Source organism: Prunus mume, linkage group LG2, assembly GCF_029339155.1.
Source record: "Prunus mume cultivar Tortuosa linkage group LG2, ASM2933915v1, whole genome shotgun sequence".
NCBI classification, from domain to species: domain Eukaryota; kingdom Viridiplantae; phylum Streptophyta; class Magnoliopsida; order Rosales; family Rosaceae; genus Prunus; species Prunus mume.
In genome coordinates, this window is record NC_142699.1 from 45,014,657 (window position 1) to 45,032,734 (window position 18,078).

The following is an 18,078-nucleotide window of genomic DNA, read 5'->3' on the forward strand; positions in this document are numbered from 1 at the left end:
TCTCGGTAAAACCGACTGCAACACCATCATTCATCAGTCTAATCTCACAACAACACAACCACCTACAAAAGCAAGAGAAAAGCCATCTTGAATGGAGTGACCAATGTTATCTCCCCCATGTTGACCACCGCGACACATGCCATGTGCCACTCAACTCACGAGGCTCTGACTTACGGAACCCAACTGCACCAACCATACCTGATCTCTCTCTCTCTCTCTCTCTCTCTCTTACTGGCAAAACCATCATCCTTTAGGTTGAAAGCTCTGACACAATCAACGATGTCAAACCCAGATCTAGGTTGTGTTTCAAGTGAAGGGAGAAACCATCATCCTTTAAGTTGAAAGCTCTGACACAAACAACGATGTCAAACCCAGATCTGGGTTGTGTTTCAAGTAAAGGGAGAGAGAGAGAGAGAGAGAGAGAGAGAGAGAGAGGGGGTTAGGGTCAGTGTAGATTTTTTTAAAATAAAAATAAAAATAAAAATATTTTTTTATTTCATATAATTGATTTTAAGATTTTTTTTTTAAAGGAGACTAGTGAGTCAATTTATGAGGTTGGGGTCCCATAGTATCATGTCATTAATTAACGTCTGACGAGACAGTCAACTTAATGGAGGGTGTAAATTGGTCACTTTTAATATGTTAGTGTGTAAAATTGATGAAATTCCAACCTGTGGTGGCCCAAACTTCTAGGGTGTGAAATGTCGTTACCCCTAATTTTAATTTTTATTGCTCTACCATATGTTTGTTTGTGCCTATATAAATCACGGTCGTCAGAAGGGACCTCTTCTCGACCGTGGCACCTGTTCATGTATCTGAAACGGCCACGTTTCACGAACATTTAGCCTTTTCGAAAACAGAAGAAAAATACGAAGGCAGGATCTTCTCGACCTCACAACCACGGCATTATGGGCCGAGGCCAAGGTCCATGAGAGACACGGCCAAAGACACTATGGTCAAATCACCATGTAGCCTCAGGGTCCCACGTCCCATTTAATGAAGTAGTGTCTCTGACCGCCACAACAAAACCACTGGGTGCAAGAAGCATTTAATGCACGAGGGCAGAAGGGAAATGATTGAAGTCGGGATTTGGTAACAGGAATCAGAGTGGATAGGCGCAAACATTCTCACAATGAATTCTCACAGCTTGAGGTCAGATCACCAACCACCTGGACAGAACATTAAATGCGTTCCCCGATCAAGAGTGCAGAGCCCACGATCAGGGCGGTGGCCGAGATTTTCACACCACCATGCTTCACGATCCCAAATGCCGATTTGACTACCCACTTGCCCCGATCAGACTCCACCATGCAGATATTTTCAAGCCATCAGACAGATCTTTTTTCAGCCTCGATTGGCCCTCCAGGACTCCTCCTATAAATACTAAGTTCAAGACCACATTCAAGAGGTCCAGCACCAAACAAAAGCCTCCCACGGAGCAACTTATTTTTCCTATAATGCACTTTCAATACCTTTACATGTTGTCCTAGGAGTAGTGGTAGATTATAAGGAAAATCCATTCATCAATATATCATACGACCCTTGATTTTCAAGGCGCCGGAGCACCATCCCTGTTATCGCCTCATTCACCCCATATAACATACGACCGTCGCTCTCAGAGCAACGCGCCGGAGCACCGCCTAAAACCCACCACCAACACCACCACTAAACGGCCTTGTAGCTCAGGCCGTGAACCTGACGGCCGAGACCAATTCCTTTCTCGGCCACTGTTTGATTAGAAGGCAAACCGAAACAGCGCATCATTTGAACATCTTCTACCCAAATCCCATCACCATCTCGACGACGGTAGACCGTCTTTGCACGCCCGCGCACAACCGCCGCATCCAAAGGAGGACGTCACGTGTTGATGCACATCCCCTCGGCCCGGAGCACCAGGCCGCGAGATTTGTGACGGACCAACAATGTTGGAATGATTTCCAACTGACGTAACTTCCAAGTGATTATTGCTTGATGCTACAATAATTCTGAATCAAGAATCTTTTCTGCTCGAATTCAGTTTTATTGATTTCCTTAAATTTAATTTCCTTTATATTTTTTTTTTCCATTTTATAACATGATTGTTGCAATTGATTATTCATCTTTCCATTTGGCTATTTATAGTCAGGTTATTCAAGGCGCATGTTATCGATTATTCATCTTTCTTTTAGGCTATTTATAATACTAATGGTGGCACACTCGCACAATATAATCTCTTGCCTATTTCAAGGGTTGGGGCGATTTTGGGGCAAGCATTTTTTGGCACGCCTAGTTGGACTTCTAGTACAAGATTTGAATCATGAATCAATATGGTCACAACAACTATAATTCGAACTACAGTGAAGACGATGACAATAAGTGGCCAAACTATGGCTATAATCCAAATTAGTATTATTATTAACAATAATGGTAGTCAATACAGCTACAAGCAAAAAGTATACATACATAAAGTTATCTAACTTGTAAAGAATTAAAAATTTGAAGCAAGATTCAGGGAGCGCAAGCAAAGGAGAGCATAGGTTCTAATCCCATTGGGATTACACAGCAAAGAAGAGTGGAAGAAGAAAGAATGAGAGATAGAGCAAAAAAAGATTTAGATTTAGGGTTCCTTCCCTGGATCTCGTCAGATCTGGGAGCATTGGCGGACTATGATGTTTTTCCTTCCTTGTTGCATATCTGGTTGTACATGCGTTATATCTAGATGGCTTAGGTTTTAAGAACCATCTTGTGAAGCACCTTTGGTGTACTGCTGCTTTTTTAGTTGTGTTTTGTTGAGTTTCTTTAGTTTTGGTGGTGTTTGTTAATAAATTCCAAAAACTCTCTTGTTGCGTTGTTTGTGAGTTTGTTTGTTTTTCTCACACGAACTTGTTTGAGTTAGCTAGGTTGTCTAGTCTCTCTAGGAGAGTTAGGTGAGTTATGTCGGTTAACAACCAGTTTGTTCTTGATAAACTGCCTTGATAAGGAATAATGAAGACGATAGGCAGGGGTTCTAGTCAAGATATTTTTGAGATCGTTTCTCTCTAGATCAGTTCAGCCCTAGGCTAACTTAGGTCACTAGGGAAGATTTACCCAAGTCCATGTCCATCTTACTGCTAATTGGGATGGCTCTCGTTGTAATTTTCTAGTTGTTTGAATAAAAATATTTGGAAAAAAAAATTTCATACCCAATCGCACCATCCCAGCCCCTGAACCATTCCCAAGACACAGCCCCACCCTAACATTCCCCACTTCCTCTCTTAATGTATCTATGCTCTCTATCAACCCCATCTCTCATAATTCAGTGGCATTGCCAAACCATCTCACCTTCAAAAAACAATCCATCTATCCATTAAATTCATCATCCAAATAGAGAAGAAAGGAAAATAGGAACAACCAAAACAACCAACCATAACCCCCAACATCAAGCCACCCAATCTCTCTTTCCCTCTTTGAAAATATGATCAAGCCACCCATAGCCTCTAAAAAACTAATTCTTTCTCGGTGAAACCGACTGCACCACCATCATTCATCAATCTAATCTCACAACAACACAACCACCTACAAAAGCAAGAGAAAAGTCATCTTGAATGGAGTGACCAAGGTTATCTCCCCCATGCTGACCACCGCGCCACCATGCGACACATGCCATGTGCCACTCAACTCACGAGGCTCTGACTTACGGAACCCAACTGCACCAACCATACCTAATCTCTCTCTCTCTCTCTCAGGCAAAACCATCATCCTTTAGGTTGAAAGCTCTGACACAATCAACGATGTCAAACCCAAATCCGGGTTGTGTTTCAAGTGAAGGAAGAAACCATCATCCTTTAAGTTGAAAGCTCTGACACAATCAACGATGTCAAACCCAGATCTTCAATTGAAGGGAGAGAGAGAGAGAGAGAGAGAGAGAGAGAGATAGGATGACTGTGTTACAGCTTTCAATCTAAAGGATGATGGTTTTGCCACTTAGAGAGAGAGAGAGAGGCTGGGGGTTAGGGTCGGTGTAGATTTTTTAAAATAAAAATAAAAATATTTTTTTATTTTATATAATTGATTTTATGATTTTTTTTAAGGAGACTAGTGAGTCAATTTATGAGGTCGAGGTCCCACAGTATCCATGTCATTAGTTAACATCTGACGAGACAGTCAGCTTAATGGAGGGTGTAAATTGGTCACTTTTAATATGTTAGGGTGTAAATTGATGAAATTCCAACCTTGTGGCCCATATTGAAAATGACCCCAAACTTCCAGGGTGTGAAATGTCGTTACCCCTAATTTTTTTTTATTGCTCTGCCATATGTTGGAATGATTTCCAACTGACGTAACTTCCAAGTTGTGATTATTGCTTGATGCTATAATAATTATGAATCGAGAATCTTTTCTGCCCGAATTCCGTTTTACTGATTTCTGTAAATTTAATTTCCTTAATATTATGTTTTTTTTTCCCCCATTTTATAGCATGATTGTTGCAATTGATTATCCATCTTTCCATTTGGCTATTTATAGTCAAGTTATTCAAGGCGCATATTATCGATTATTCATCTTTCTTTTAGGCTATTTATAAAACTAATGGTGGCACACTTGCGCAATATAATCTCTTGCCTATTTCTAGGGCTGGGGTGATTTTGGGGCAAACATTTTTTGGCACGCCTAGTTGGACTTCTATAGTACAAGATTTGAATCATGAATTAATATGGTCACAACAACTATAATTCGAACTACAGTGAAGACGATGACAATAAGTGGCCAAACTATGATGGCTATAATCCAAATTAGTATTATTATTAACAATAATGGTAGTCAATACAGCTACAAGCAAAAAGTATACATACATAAAGTTATCTAACTTGTAAAGAATTAAAAATTTGAAGCAAGATTTAGGGAGCACAAGCAAAAGGAGGGCATAGGTTCTAATCCCGTTGGGATTTCACAGCAAAGAAGAGTGGAAGAAGAAAGAATGTGAGAGATAGAGCAAGAAAGATTTAGATTTGGGGTTCTTTCCCTGGATCTCGTCAGATCTGGGAGCATTGGTGGACTATGATGTTTTTCCTTCCTTGTTGCATATCTGGTTGTACATGCGTTAGATCTAGATGGCTTAGGCTGTGAGAACCATCTTATGAAGCACCTTTGGTGTGCTGCCGCTTTTTTAGTTGTGTTTTGTTGAGTTTCTTTAGTTTTGGTGGTGTTTGTTAATAAATTTCAAAAACTCTCTTGTTTGCGTTGTCTATGAGTTTGTTTGTTTTTGTCATAGGAACTTGTTTGAGTTAGCTAGGTTGTCTAGTCTCTAGGAGAGTTAGGTGAGTTATGTCGGTTAATGGCCAGTTTGTTCTTGATAAACTGCCTTGATCAGGGACGATGAAGACGGTAGGTAGGGGTTTTAGTCAATATATTTTTGAGATTGTTTCTCTCCAGATCAGTTCAGTCCTAGGCTAACTTAGGTCACTAGGGAAGATTTACCCAAGTCCATGTCCATCTTGCTGCTAATTGGGATTGTCTCGTTGTAATTTTCTAGTTGTTTGAATAAAATTCTATCGCTTGTAATTCTATCACTAGAAGCAAGATGTAGGAGAACAAACACCCCCATTTCAATTATACTTTTCCTATGTGCAGCTATGGAGCAGGGACTTTAGAGACGAAGACTTCCTTCACATTAGTTCATATATGGAACAGAAATTAAAAGGTATTATTTTCCAATTCTTTTTTATTTGGATAAAAGTCATATAGTCCTAATTGTTTGTACGTATTGTTGCATAAGCTGGTAGGTCTGAATTACTTAGTGTTAACATGTGTCGCCACTTTTGGGATAAGAGCTATAAATTTCTGGTTGAGCTCAGATCTCTCTCGTGATTATAGGTTGAACACCCAATAACACATTGCCCATGTTTCTAGCACCATTAGTTTTGAAGAGGTTGAAAAGTAGGTCTTGAACTTAGCACCAATTATCACTTTTGTCTCCACAAATCCATGCACCATTATCACTTTTGATATGTGTAACACGATTACGTTGTTGCCTCTAAATAGTGGAGAGGTGGAAGAAGCATGTGTTCGAGTCGCCCGCCTTAAGCCAATTAGTTATAGACGTTTGTTTCTAGAAAATCTCCTCTTTTTCCAAAAGGGAGCCCAACTGTTTTTGGATCTCATTATGTCTCTCCCTTGATTAATGATCATTACTCCCATATTGGAGAAGCTCCAGCTCATTCATGAGACAATCAATATGCACCTTTTCATTCTTCACCATTGATTTACTCCATTGTGTAACTTATTGCGAAACCAATTTAACTTACTAATCAACTGTTTTTTGGTATGGGCCAATAACATGCTTTTCCCAACACCACTTGATCACGTCTTCACAATTTGGCATCTCAAAACATTTGGTTTCAAATTTGAACACCTTACCACCTTTTTGAAGATTAGGGTTGCAATTAAGAACCAAGGAGCAGTGGTCGGATTCAATTCTGGTTCCAACGGTAGTATATAAGTTTGGCCACTTTTTGAACTAGTAAGGTTGGCCAAAGCTCGATCTAGATGCTTCATGATAGTGTTAGAATCACTAAAATTCATTTCCCACTTGAAAATGTGTCCTTTAAACCTTAGTTCAATGAAGTTATTGCTTGTCATGAACTACAACATGTAGTGTTTTCTTCTAGAATTCCAGTCAACCCTACCCCTTTTTTTAGTGTGGCCAAATAACCTCATTGAGATCACCAATCACTATCCGAGGAGAGTAAACTTTTTTGTCAAAATCTGCAAGTGTTGATTCAATTCTTAACAACTAAAATGAGTTATTAAAAATAGCAACTTTAATTCTCGCAAGTGCACGAACCGTTTATAGTATAGCTTATGTAAATGCGAGGTCGATCCCACGGAGAATGGTAACTTGGTTCCAAGTTAAATTACTTAGAATGCTAGAAAAACATAGAACAAGGAAACTGACTAACTAGCTAAAGGCAAGGTCGAATTCAACAATGCCTCTTGCTAATTATTTAAGGTCTAGGACAGAATCCTAGCAACACACACACACTCAAAATGGGGGGTTTTGTTGTTGAAATGAAAAGAAGAAAGTGAAATGAAAGTGCTCGAAAGTAAACACTGGACAGATTGTGAAACAATAATTGAGAGGTGTTAGAGCCTTGGAATCCACCACTAGTTTTCCTATCCAAGTTATGAATGCATAGAAATTGACTCAGGCTTCATCACAATAGATTATCGCATACAAGCCTATGATATCTAGGTGCATGATGCATGATTCTCCTAAGGCATGTAATTGTGTATGGTATCTACACAACACGTGATCTCTAATATGCAACCTAAGCATGGTATCTACTTAGAATAAAGCATACAAGAGTCAATAAGCTCTATGAGAATATGATAATCACACAAGTCCTAAAACATGGTATCTGTCCTAGTCAACCTATGGTTATTAACCCCTTGAATGATTCTTAGGCCATTTATGTGTTGCTTGTGAAAGGAGAGTAAAATTGGTGAATCTAAACCCCTTCCCAACATGTGCTAGATGCATAAAATCCTAATTAGCTACTCTAAGAAAACATACATCAAGCACATAATAAACTGGAGATTAACAACTTGATAATGAAAGCAAGGAAATCAATTAACTATAAAATCATCCATAACATTGAATATTCATGACTAGGGCTTCATCCTATGCCCTAACTAAATGGATTAGTTAAACATAACTATGAATACAGAAAATAAGAAATACATAGATAGAATAAAAAGAGGAGAAGAACTAGATGATGGCAGCAAGGAATTCCCAGGACAGCTCTAAACTCTCTTCTCTCTTTGTGGTGAATCTGAATGTGTGTATGAGAGTAATGGATGAAGTGAAAATGTGTATCTGACTCTCTATATCTTGAATGAGTGTGCAGCTCTCTATTTATAGAGTGCAATTTCGTCCTCCCCTTTGGCTGGTGAAGCACACCTCTCCTAGCTGCTCCCAACCTGCTCCAGCTGCCCATACTTGCCAACTGCTCCAGGTGGCAAGCCAAATACATGCTTTGGTATGGTTTCTTTATGGAAAGCTTGACTTTTGTTCATCCTTCTGAGTTCCTGAGCTAATTTGACTCCCATGTGTGGCTGCCCATACTTAGCACATGGCTCTAGGGATGTAGACACATTAAATGTGATGGTAGCCAACATGACATTTCTGTGAACTTGGTTCAGTCTTTGATGTGTTGAGGGCTCCAGATTTATCCACTTGGGCTGAAATTTGGATATGTTATAATAGACACCCATTGGAACAACTCCTATCAAGGATGTCTCCTCATCCGACCTGTGTAAGTTGCTGAAATGAGGCCTGCAAGATGACCTACGAAACTGGACTGACAAGGAGTGTGGCCCAAATTGGGTTTGTCTTCAAGCTCATATTCCTCTTATCCCAATCAGCCCTTTACAGGCATGGATTGCATCAAATGTGATATCTTGCTGTCTTAACCTACAAAACAAGCAAAAAGAGGTAAGTGACTCAAAATAAAGAGAAACTAAGCAAAGTCACTAAGTAAAGAAGGCATGCGAATGTATGAAATTATGAACTTATCAGCCAGGGAATTCCAAAATTCCTTTTTCTTTAGACCATAGGGAGTCCCACCACCTCTTGTTCTTTGGAAGGGCTAATTACCACCCCGCTTAGATTGTTCTCGAAGCAAAGACGTTTGTCACTTTTTTTCTTGGACTTTCTTACAAGATTACTTCTGCCATGACCTTCTCTTAATTTCCCTCATGAGTTTTGACCTCCTCGGCATGAGAGGCGAAGGGAACAACCATGGCTAGGACTAAGCGAAACCCTTGGTCGCTGGTTTAACCCTTGCAAAAACCTTGAGTCAATTATCTTCTCCTTCCCCTTTCTGTGTTTTTCCTCATGATTAGGTTTTAGATCAAGATCGTGCTCACTTGGCTGAAACAATGTCGAGTTTTCAACCTCCTCAATCACTATTTGGGCTGACACCCCATAAAGAATCCCAACACAACTGGTTTGGGCCCAATAGACTAGTTGGGCTCAGAGAGGCACGAATTATCAAGGGTCAAAGTGGGATGGTTTTTGGGTCACACCAACTTTTGTGAAAAGAGAGACTTTCGACCTCTAGGGTAAGTGTGCTATTTCAAAAATTGCAATGCGTATAGGTTTGCTCCTAGGCATGATAGTATGTATCATTTTCTGTTGCAGTTATGCAATACCCTTGATTTAGATTGTTGCCTTGAGGTATATAAGAGGAGCAAAGGTTGTCTCATACACTGACACACTAACCAAGGCACTTTCTTGATTGCTCACGTGATTTACACTGCCCAAATCTCATACAATCCCTCCACATCACGCTCCCAAATGTGGCAACAATGATTCCAGCCAAATGTGACTTAAGTGTTTGGACGTGGCCGAAGTAAGAAGGTCCTCATTTTAACACCACCCCACCTTCACCATTGAGGGGTTCACAGGCTATTGACAACCTCGATTATGCCCTAGAAAACCACATTTGAGATGAAACTCCTTTAATCATTCATACCACATATGTATACTTATTCTTATTTTTGCTGGGCAGGGAAGGATGAACCTAAGAGCGAGCAATTAGAGGTGTTAAAGTTGCTAATAGCCTCTGAAGCCAACCTCATTAATTTCTTAAACCTCAAGAACGGGGTCAATTCTAGCCCCCAACTATCCAACATTCTTCTTGGTACAAGGATTGCAGGGTAAGACGTGGGCTTGGACCTAGTAGGTGGCCTGGTTAGGTTGGATGCCATTTAGCGAATGGTAAGAAGATCGGTGCTTCACTGTGAACGTGTACTCTTTGATGAACCAAGAGCTTCCATCGACAATTGTCGGGCAATTCCTTCTTCAGCTATGAACATGGAGTAGATATTCTCTTTCCCTTTGATAACTTTCAGCACTCGTATGGTATTCCAAGCTACTTGTAAGACTTCTTTGATTACGGATTGAGGAGGTTTGTTTTCAATAATGAGGAGTTCCACCAACGCGATTTTGTTTTCAAAACACTTCTCCAAATCCAAATTGTCTTCGAAATTGATGACCATTTCATCCTTATAAGGATATCCATCATCCATGGTGATGGGAAGGGAGAAGAAGAATGTGGGTAAAGTTTTTAGGTGACAAACAAGCAAATTGAAGAGGTATGGATATTCACTCACACACAAAAGCTCCATAATGTGAAAGCTTCACATCATACCATGTTGTTCACTCAAACGAAGGTCTTACTTAAAACTTTAATGTTTAATCTCCTTCAATGAAGTAAAGAACATTATTTCCATTACATTGCTACTTTATCATTTATAAGAACATTGGATATATATATGTTGTGGAATTAATGCTCATTCTGTAACATTCTTGGATTCTTACATTGCTATTCATAATAAGGATGGTCACTCTCACTAGGCAGGCTATATAATATTTCATGTAACAAGTATGCTAAGCCAAATTATGGTTCAAACATATGTCATAATGATGTTATTCTTGAAGAGAAGTCTAAAACCAAGTCGAGATTTCGTGAAGATTTGTTGGAAGCAATGTCCCAATTTCGTGAAGTGGCTATAACCTTAAAAGTGATTGTTTGTGCAAATTTCCTCATGAGAGAATATTCGCAAATGAATCTTCTCTTTTGAATGTTTCTCTATAAGATTCCCTGCAAGACAAATGGCAGTCAACGGAGAACCACTGGTGTAGTGGTGGGCAAGGCCCTCTGATGCCTAAGTCAGTAATTTGGTCTCAGAAGATGCAGTTAATACTGAAAGGTTAGAGAAATTTCTCTATGTGAGAGTTATGTGGCTCGGAAGCTAGGTAGGTAAGAGAAGTGTCAGCAGCCTGGGCTGGCCGGCAAGCAAGTGTGAGAGAGGATAGAGATTTCAGGTAGGAGATAAAAAAAAGATAGATAATTTATATAGTTTTATGAATTTTGAAAGTGTTTGGAATTCAGAAATCAGAATTAGGATCAGAATTGGAAATGGAAATTAGAAGAAATTGAAATTTGAGATTACCTTCATACTGAAAGGTTAGTGAAATTGAAATTTAAACTGTAGGAGCAAATATTTTTGTCTCCAATCATGAGATTAATTAATTGAACTAATTTATTTGGTTAATTAATTAATAGGGATAATATATGAATTAATATGATATTATCTTTATTTAATAAGATTATGTCATTAATTCAGATATTATCCTAATAAAGAGAAGATAATATCATTAATTCAAGATATTATCTCAATAAAGAGATATAATCAAGTCCGACTTGATCCCTATGAATTTGGGTAAAGAATAAACTTATTATAATAAGCATTTATTCTCTACGAAACCATAGCCCCGAGGCTCTTATAAATAGATGACTTCATTCATCATTCAAGATAAATCTAAATCTACTCCTAATACTCGAGAAAAAAAACTTGAACCTCTCTCTCCCTCTCCACTCTCCATTCTCCATATTTTCTCCACACGGCTCCGGCTGCCTGGTTCACGCCATACATACAACTCCGTACCTTTTGCTTAGCTATTGTTTTCCTACAAACATTTGAATTAACTTAGATATCGGAGGGCCTTTAGCCAATACCCCTCGGGTGTGGTCTATTTACTTTGGTCTTTTTTATAGGAATCGAGGAAGAGAGGAGAAGGAAGATCGAAGGTTGAAGGATCTAGAAGCGAATATGCTCCCACGAGTGCTCAAGGAATCCATTCCACCTATTTGCACAAAGCTACTCCTAGAAGGAATCCTTTCCTCCTTATGTGCACAAACATTTGGTGCTTTCATTAAGAGCACGAGTTATACTCAGCGCGTGTTCAAGGAATCCGTTTCTCCTATTTTCCAATCCACCGAAGCCTTCCAAACAACCATGATTGGAAGCAAGCACATGAGGAGCAAAACCACTGCGATGGCTCAATCCGTGACGGCCCAAAGCTACTCCTCCCATGATCGACATGGCGGCTCCACTGCCTCTTGCCGCCATGAACCCGCAACAAACCTTTGCTGCCGCACCACAGTAGCCACCTCGTGTGATCGAACCACCATGCCACTTGCCGACTCGCAGTTGGAACCACTGCACTGGCCTTTACCGTCATCGTACCATCTCAAGGCCTCATGGCATGATCTAGCCACCTTCATAGCACCGCCGCCGAGTATGGTGGAACCTCCTATCAAGGTGGGCTTACTACCACCGTCGACTTTGGCCCAATCTTGGGGCAACTTCAAACATTCCCTCCATTGCCTCCACGCTCAACGCACACTCCCACATACACCTCCAATGAAACTCTAGCCCGTGTGCAATTGGGCTCCACACATTTCTCTCCTCCCGATCCATGAAGTCAAGTAGATCTTAATCTAAGAGCTGACCAGCTAATTCAAAGAATGGACGACCAAAACAATTTGATGAGGCAACTCCTCAACCAAATAAACTTGGCTCAAAACCTTGGCCTTGGACAACAGGCGAAGAGAGAAGGATGGACAAAAGCCTCGGTAGGTAGTTTGATGGGAACTAAGCAGGTCAAGCAAAAGTAAGCATACAAGGAGATGGACAACAACGCGATCAACTTGCCGACATGTTGCAAGCATATGCAAGCCACACTCAAAGTAGACGAAGTCTCCCATCCAAATTAAATTTAAGGACCAACATGCGCGATAGGCTGGGCCCACAACTTGGCATCCGCGCCCGCCTGGTCCTGTAGGGAAATGTTCATGAAATGCTAGGCTCCCAGGGAGGTCAAATTGACAACCATCGCAATGAGGATCGTGAAGAAATCACGGTCATAAACTGACCGAAGGGACCTCCTCTCGGCCCTAGCACCTACTCATGAATCTGAAACGTTCATGTTTCATTAGGCATTTCGCCCTCCTGAAAACAAGAGAAAAGGTGCGAAGGCAGAATCCTCTCGGCCTCGCGACCGCGTATTATAAGCCAAAGCCGAGGCCGTAAAAGACATGGCCGAAGGTGCACTGCGGTCAAATCGCCACGTGGCCTCAGGGTCCTACGCCCCATTTAATGAAGTAATGCCTCTGACTATCGCAGCAAGCCCACTAGTCGCAAGAAGCATTTAATGCACGAGGGAAGAAGGGAAGTGACTGAAGTCAGGATTTGGTAATAGAGATCAGAGTGGTTAGGCACAAGCACTCTCACAAGTATGCCTACAACTTGAGGTCAGATCACCAACCACCAGACCAGGGCATTAAATGCATTACCACGGCCAATGGGGCAGAACCCACGATCAGGGCGGTGGCCGAGATTTACCCGGATCCATAGTAGTCATACTACCATGCTTCACGATCCCAAATGCCAATTTAACTACCTACTTACCCCGATCAGGCTCCACCATGCAGATCTTTTCAGCCTCGATTGTCCCTCCAGAACTCCCCCTATAAATACTAAGCTCAAGACTACATTCAAGGGGTTCAAATATTAAACCAAAAGTCTCCTATGAAGCAAATTACATTTTCCTGTAATGCACTTTCAATACCTTTATTTGCTTTCCTAGGAGTAGTGGTAGATTGTAAGGAAAATCCATTCATCAATATATCATACGACCCTTGATTTTTAAGACGCCGGAGCACCATTTCTGTTGTCATCTCATTCACCCCATATATCATACGACCGTCGCTCTCGAGCAATGCGCCGGAGCACGCCTAAAACCCGCCACCAACACCACCATTAAACGGCCTTGTAGCTCGGCCGTGAACCTCGATGGTCGAGATCGGGCCTCTCTCGCCACAATCGTTTGATCAGGAGTCGAACTCGAAACAAGCGCATCATTTAAACCATTGTTGACCCAAACCTCATCACCATCTCGACGCACGGTAGACCGTGTTGGCACTCCCGCGCACTACCACACCGCATCCAAAAAGGACGTCACGTGTTAACGCACATCCCCTAAGCCCGGAGCACCAGGCCGTGAGATTTACGCAGCCAACACTTTTGGCACGCCTAGTGGGACACTTGTCAAAAACTTATGGTGGAAACTAGGGCACATGCAAAGCTCAAAAACAAAACAGTCGAAATGACTTCCGAGGCTCCTGAGTCCACCTCACCAATCACTATCGTCGAGACCGAACACGCGGTTAGAATCTCGGCCAGCGTTCCAATAACGACGGATCGTGCGGCCGAGTCCATGGGAGAGCAAGCAGAGTGGAGGATCTCATGGCTAAGCAGCACCTACAGATAGAGACATCCTTTATGGTCGCAATGGATGATTCTCCTCGAGCTACGACGCTCTTTCGTGAGAGGATGCTGACGTTGCCCCGACGCCTCCCGAGCCTGGACAGAGAAGCCAAGAGTGCGAGAGGTTTGAGCCCTACGGCAGCCTCGCTGCCTCTACCCGCACCTGCTGCCAGCACGGCCAGCATTCTCACCACGACCAATAGTGGGGCAATCCCACCGACATGGGTGAATCCTGCACGGACTGCCCACTGAAACAACATACGGCCCACTGCACACTTTGGTCAGACACGGGGCAAAGCACACCACGCATTTCGCGGTCCAAAGAATCCTGGCCTAGTTCACACTGCGGATGCGGCACTCCATCCTGCCCAAGCAATGCGACACCGCCTGCCACACAGCAGTATGGTCGAGCAATCAGCCTCACCATTACAGTCGTTATTTCGCTTAGGTACGGTTCGCCATTCCAACAAAGAACAAATGCGCACTTGGTCAAATCTACGGAGCGATCGTGCCGCCCGGCTTGGTCGCAATAAAATTAACCCTGCTCAAATGGCCCAACAGATAAGGCCGCAAACGAGGGGCAACAAGTTCCGCGGCGCTTGTCGCTAGCAAGAAGCCTCCTCAGTGGACTCGGTTCAAGACGCGTCCGGCGAATGATCGAGGACGGCCTCGCTCGTAAACGACCGAAGTGCCAAGGTATACCAAACCGCACCTACCAGAAATTGACCGACCCCTCTTCCCCTGAACTATCGGTTGAATTCATTCTATTATCCGGGATGGGCAAACCTCCTCTATTGAACATATAGGCCGCTTCACGGCCTAGTGCGAAGAGGCCGATTCGGACGCCTGAGGCTCCGCTTATTCGTTCACTCTCGACCGCGCAGCGTTTCTTCATGGTTCATAAACCTTCCACCGAATTCGGTGAGAGATTGGTCTGACATGGAAAGAATATTCCAAGAACATTTTTATCGGACAACCGAGAAATAACGGTCGCCGAACTGCAAGGATGAGCCGCATCGGACGAATCGCTCACGACTACCGCAAGCGGTTCAAAACTTGCAGGAACTGTGCCGCATTTAACCTACGGAGAGGAAGTTTGTCAAGATGGCCGAAGAAGGATTGGAATTCTAATACCGGAAGAAATTCCAGGAATTGAATTCGGGACATCCACGATTTGATCAACGAGGTGGACCGATACGCATCCTTGTTGAAAGAAGAGGTGCAGAAGAGGACGGCTTCAAAAGGGACTTACTATCGGAATCCCATTGTCAGCTATGCCGAGGCAGACGGCTCCACAGAGGCCAAGAGCGACGAAGTTAAGATGAGCTCGGTCGAGGTCAGCATAGACAAACCATTCGTTTGCAAAGAACTTGTCAAGGCGACAATAATCGCACGAAGATTCCCGACGCCAAGTTCGCGACTCGAGAAACGAAGGCCTACACTTATGATTTGACTAGGGCCGAAGCTATCTTTGACCTATTGGCGAGAAAAAGGTCAAATTGTCCTTCGACCATAAAGTTCCGAAACCCGAAGAGCTCAAAGGAAAGACGTTTTGCAAATACCACAGTTCTTGGTCTCACAACACCAACAACGCATTGTTCTACGAGACGTCATCCGTGAAGTTGATAGACGAAAAGAAGCTCCAATTCCAAAAGGCGGCCATGCAGTCGACTCAAGCTATTCCTTCCACCGTCATCAACATGGTCAACGCCACCTCGGCCGAATATAGGAAGTTCGCCGTCACAAAGGAAAGGAGCCATTGGCCAAACCGAATTGGTACCGTGCAGCTTGGTGCAAGTACGAGATCGATCCATCTCGACCACCTATGAAGAACAAAGGAAGGCCGCGAGCCATCTCGACCACTTATGAAGAAATTCGGCGCCAAGACGATCGCTACGCCAAGCATGGTAGTTTTCGACCGACTAGGGCACAAAGCCCAAGACCTCGGCAGCCACAAAGACGGTTGCTCCTAGACCGCTGGTATCATGCACGACTGGGCAACACCGAGCCACCGACAAAACCTGTACCGAGAAGGATGCGAGACAAGTTCAAGAGCCAAGATACGACGCCCGTGGAGGGATTAAACGCCAAAAAGATGGCGATCGCAGACGAGCCACCATCCGTATTCAATCGCCTCCCACAGCGAAGGTTGCCGATCAAGCCTCCAAGGACGTGGAGCCCTAGGCAGGACGCTTTTTCCGCGGGCGGTGGCTGTTTCGTGGCCAAACCAAAAGCCGCGCCCTCGAGAAAACAGATGAGGGTATCATCGACGTCTACCATGGAAGGGACCCCCCTTTTCGCCAACGATTTTTCCTTTCTCATGGAGTTCCAAGGACCACTCGCCACCGACCTATAAGGCATGACCCCCGAGAACTGTGAAATCATGGAGTTGGCTCTCAAAAATACTAAGGCGGAGGGGCTCCTCATTACAGGGTCCGACTTCGGCTATTAAGGCCGTATACCAGGCAAACCGAGAGGCGGGCAAGAGGAATGCCAGGTTACCGACCCGATCAGGGAAGGCTAGAGGACAAGGCCCCTTTAGCAAGAGCGACTTAGAATACCTCCGCCAATATTTTATCTGTGACTCGGTCGGTACTATCTTGGTCCTGACGACCGAGGAAAGGGCCCGGGTAAGACGTCTGGACGACTACTTAATGGCTAGGGATGCGTTAGCTAAGGCTAGACAAGCCCTCGAGGAGGAGGTCGAGACCTTGGACCCCCCTAAGATCAAAGCGTCCACGGACGATATCCCTCGGGACTGCAAGGCCTATGATCGAGGGCCCCGACGACCCTTTCTTTGGACACGAGGTCGAAGACAACTCCATATTGGGAATCTCCAACGAAGAATACGAGGAGGTCATCAGGGTGGTTGAGGAAAAAACCCTCGCCAGGGGCGGCTGTGAGGGCAAAGAGGAGTCTGGTAGGGGAAACCAACATGAGCCAAAGAAGGTAAGCATAAACATGGTCTTGGTGCTACTATCCGAGTTTTCAGCCTGTGAGGCGGCACCAACGGCTGGATAATGACGTGGCCGAGAAGCAATTTGATCAAAGGCCAAAAACAAAGGAAGAGTTGTTGGCCATAGCTTTTAACGAGGTAATACCCAGGGACAAGCCAAACAAATACCGACATCTCAAGCCGTTGTACATCTCGGCTCATGTAGAGGTGTGCCCGTGTCCAAGGTCTTCATTGACTGTGGGGCAACGGTCAACATCCTTCCCTATTCCTTGATGAAGAAGCTGGATAAGTCAAAAGAGGACCTCATCCCCAGCGACGTGGTCATGAGCAGCTTTGTCGGCGATAAATCTAAGACCATCGGGGTATTGCATTTAAAAATCATCGTGGCCGGCCAGACAAGAGTCGCGGCCTTCTACGTAGTCGAATCTAGTGTGGACTACAATATATTGCTTGATCGTGACTAGATCCACCAGTCCGGATGCATACCGTCCTCCCTCTTCTAACTGTTGTTCTTTTGGGACGGCTAGAGGGTATCCATACACCCGGCCGAAAAACCCTTCGAAACCAATGCAGGTGCAAGCACGACTTACGACGACGATGTTGGATGGGTTGTCTTCACCGCCACGGCGATGCAAGCGGCTGATCGACCTGTGACAACGACTCGTAAAGTGCTAGAGTTAGGCGTCGAGAATGTTCGACAACATTCGCGCGGAAGTATTGATCGACCTCACTAGCCTTTAGATGATGATGAACCACTAAAGAAGAGGGAGGGGCGGCCGTGACCGACCTACTAGAAAGACTCACTGGAACATTGGGCGGAGGAATTCTTACAGCCAAACTCTCCGATCAACCTAATCGAATTCCTCCACGAATCGATAAGGCGGACACTTTAGCCTTTGACGACTTGGAAGCGGCGCCCGCTGAGATGGAGGATGACTACCCCAAGGTCTAGGACCCATTATTAGAAATAAATATAGGGACCGAGTCCG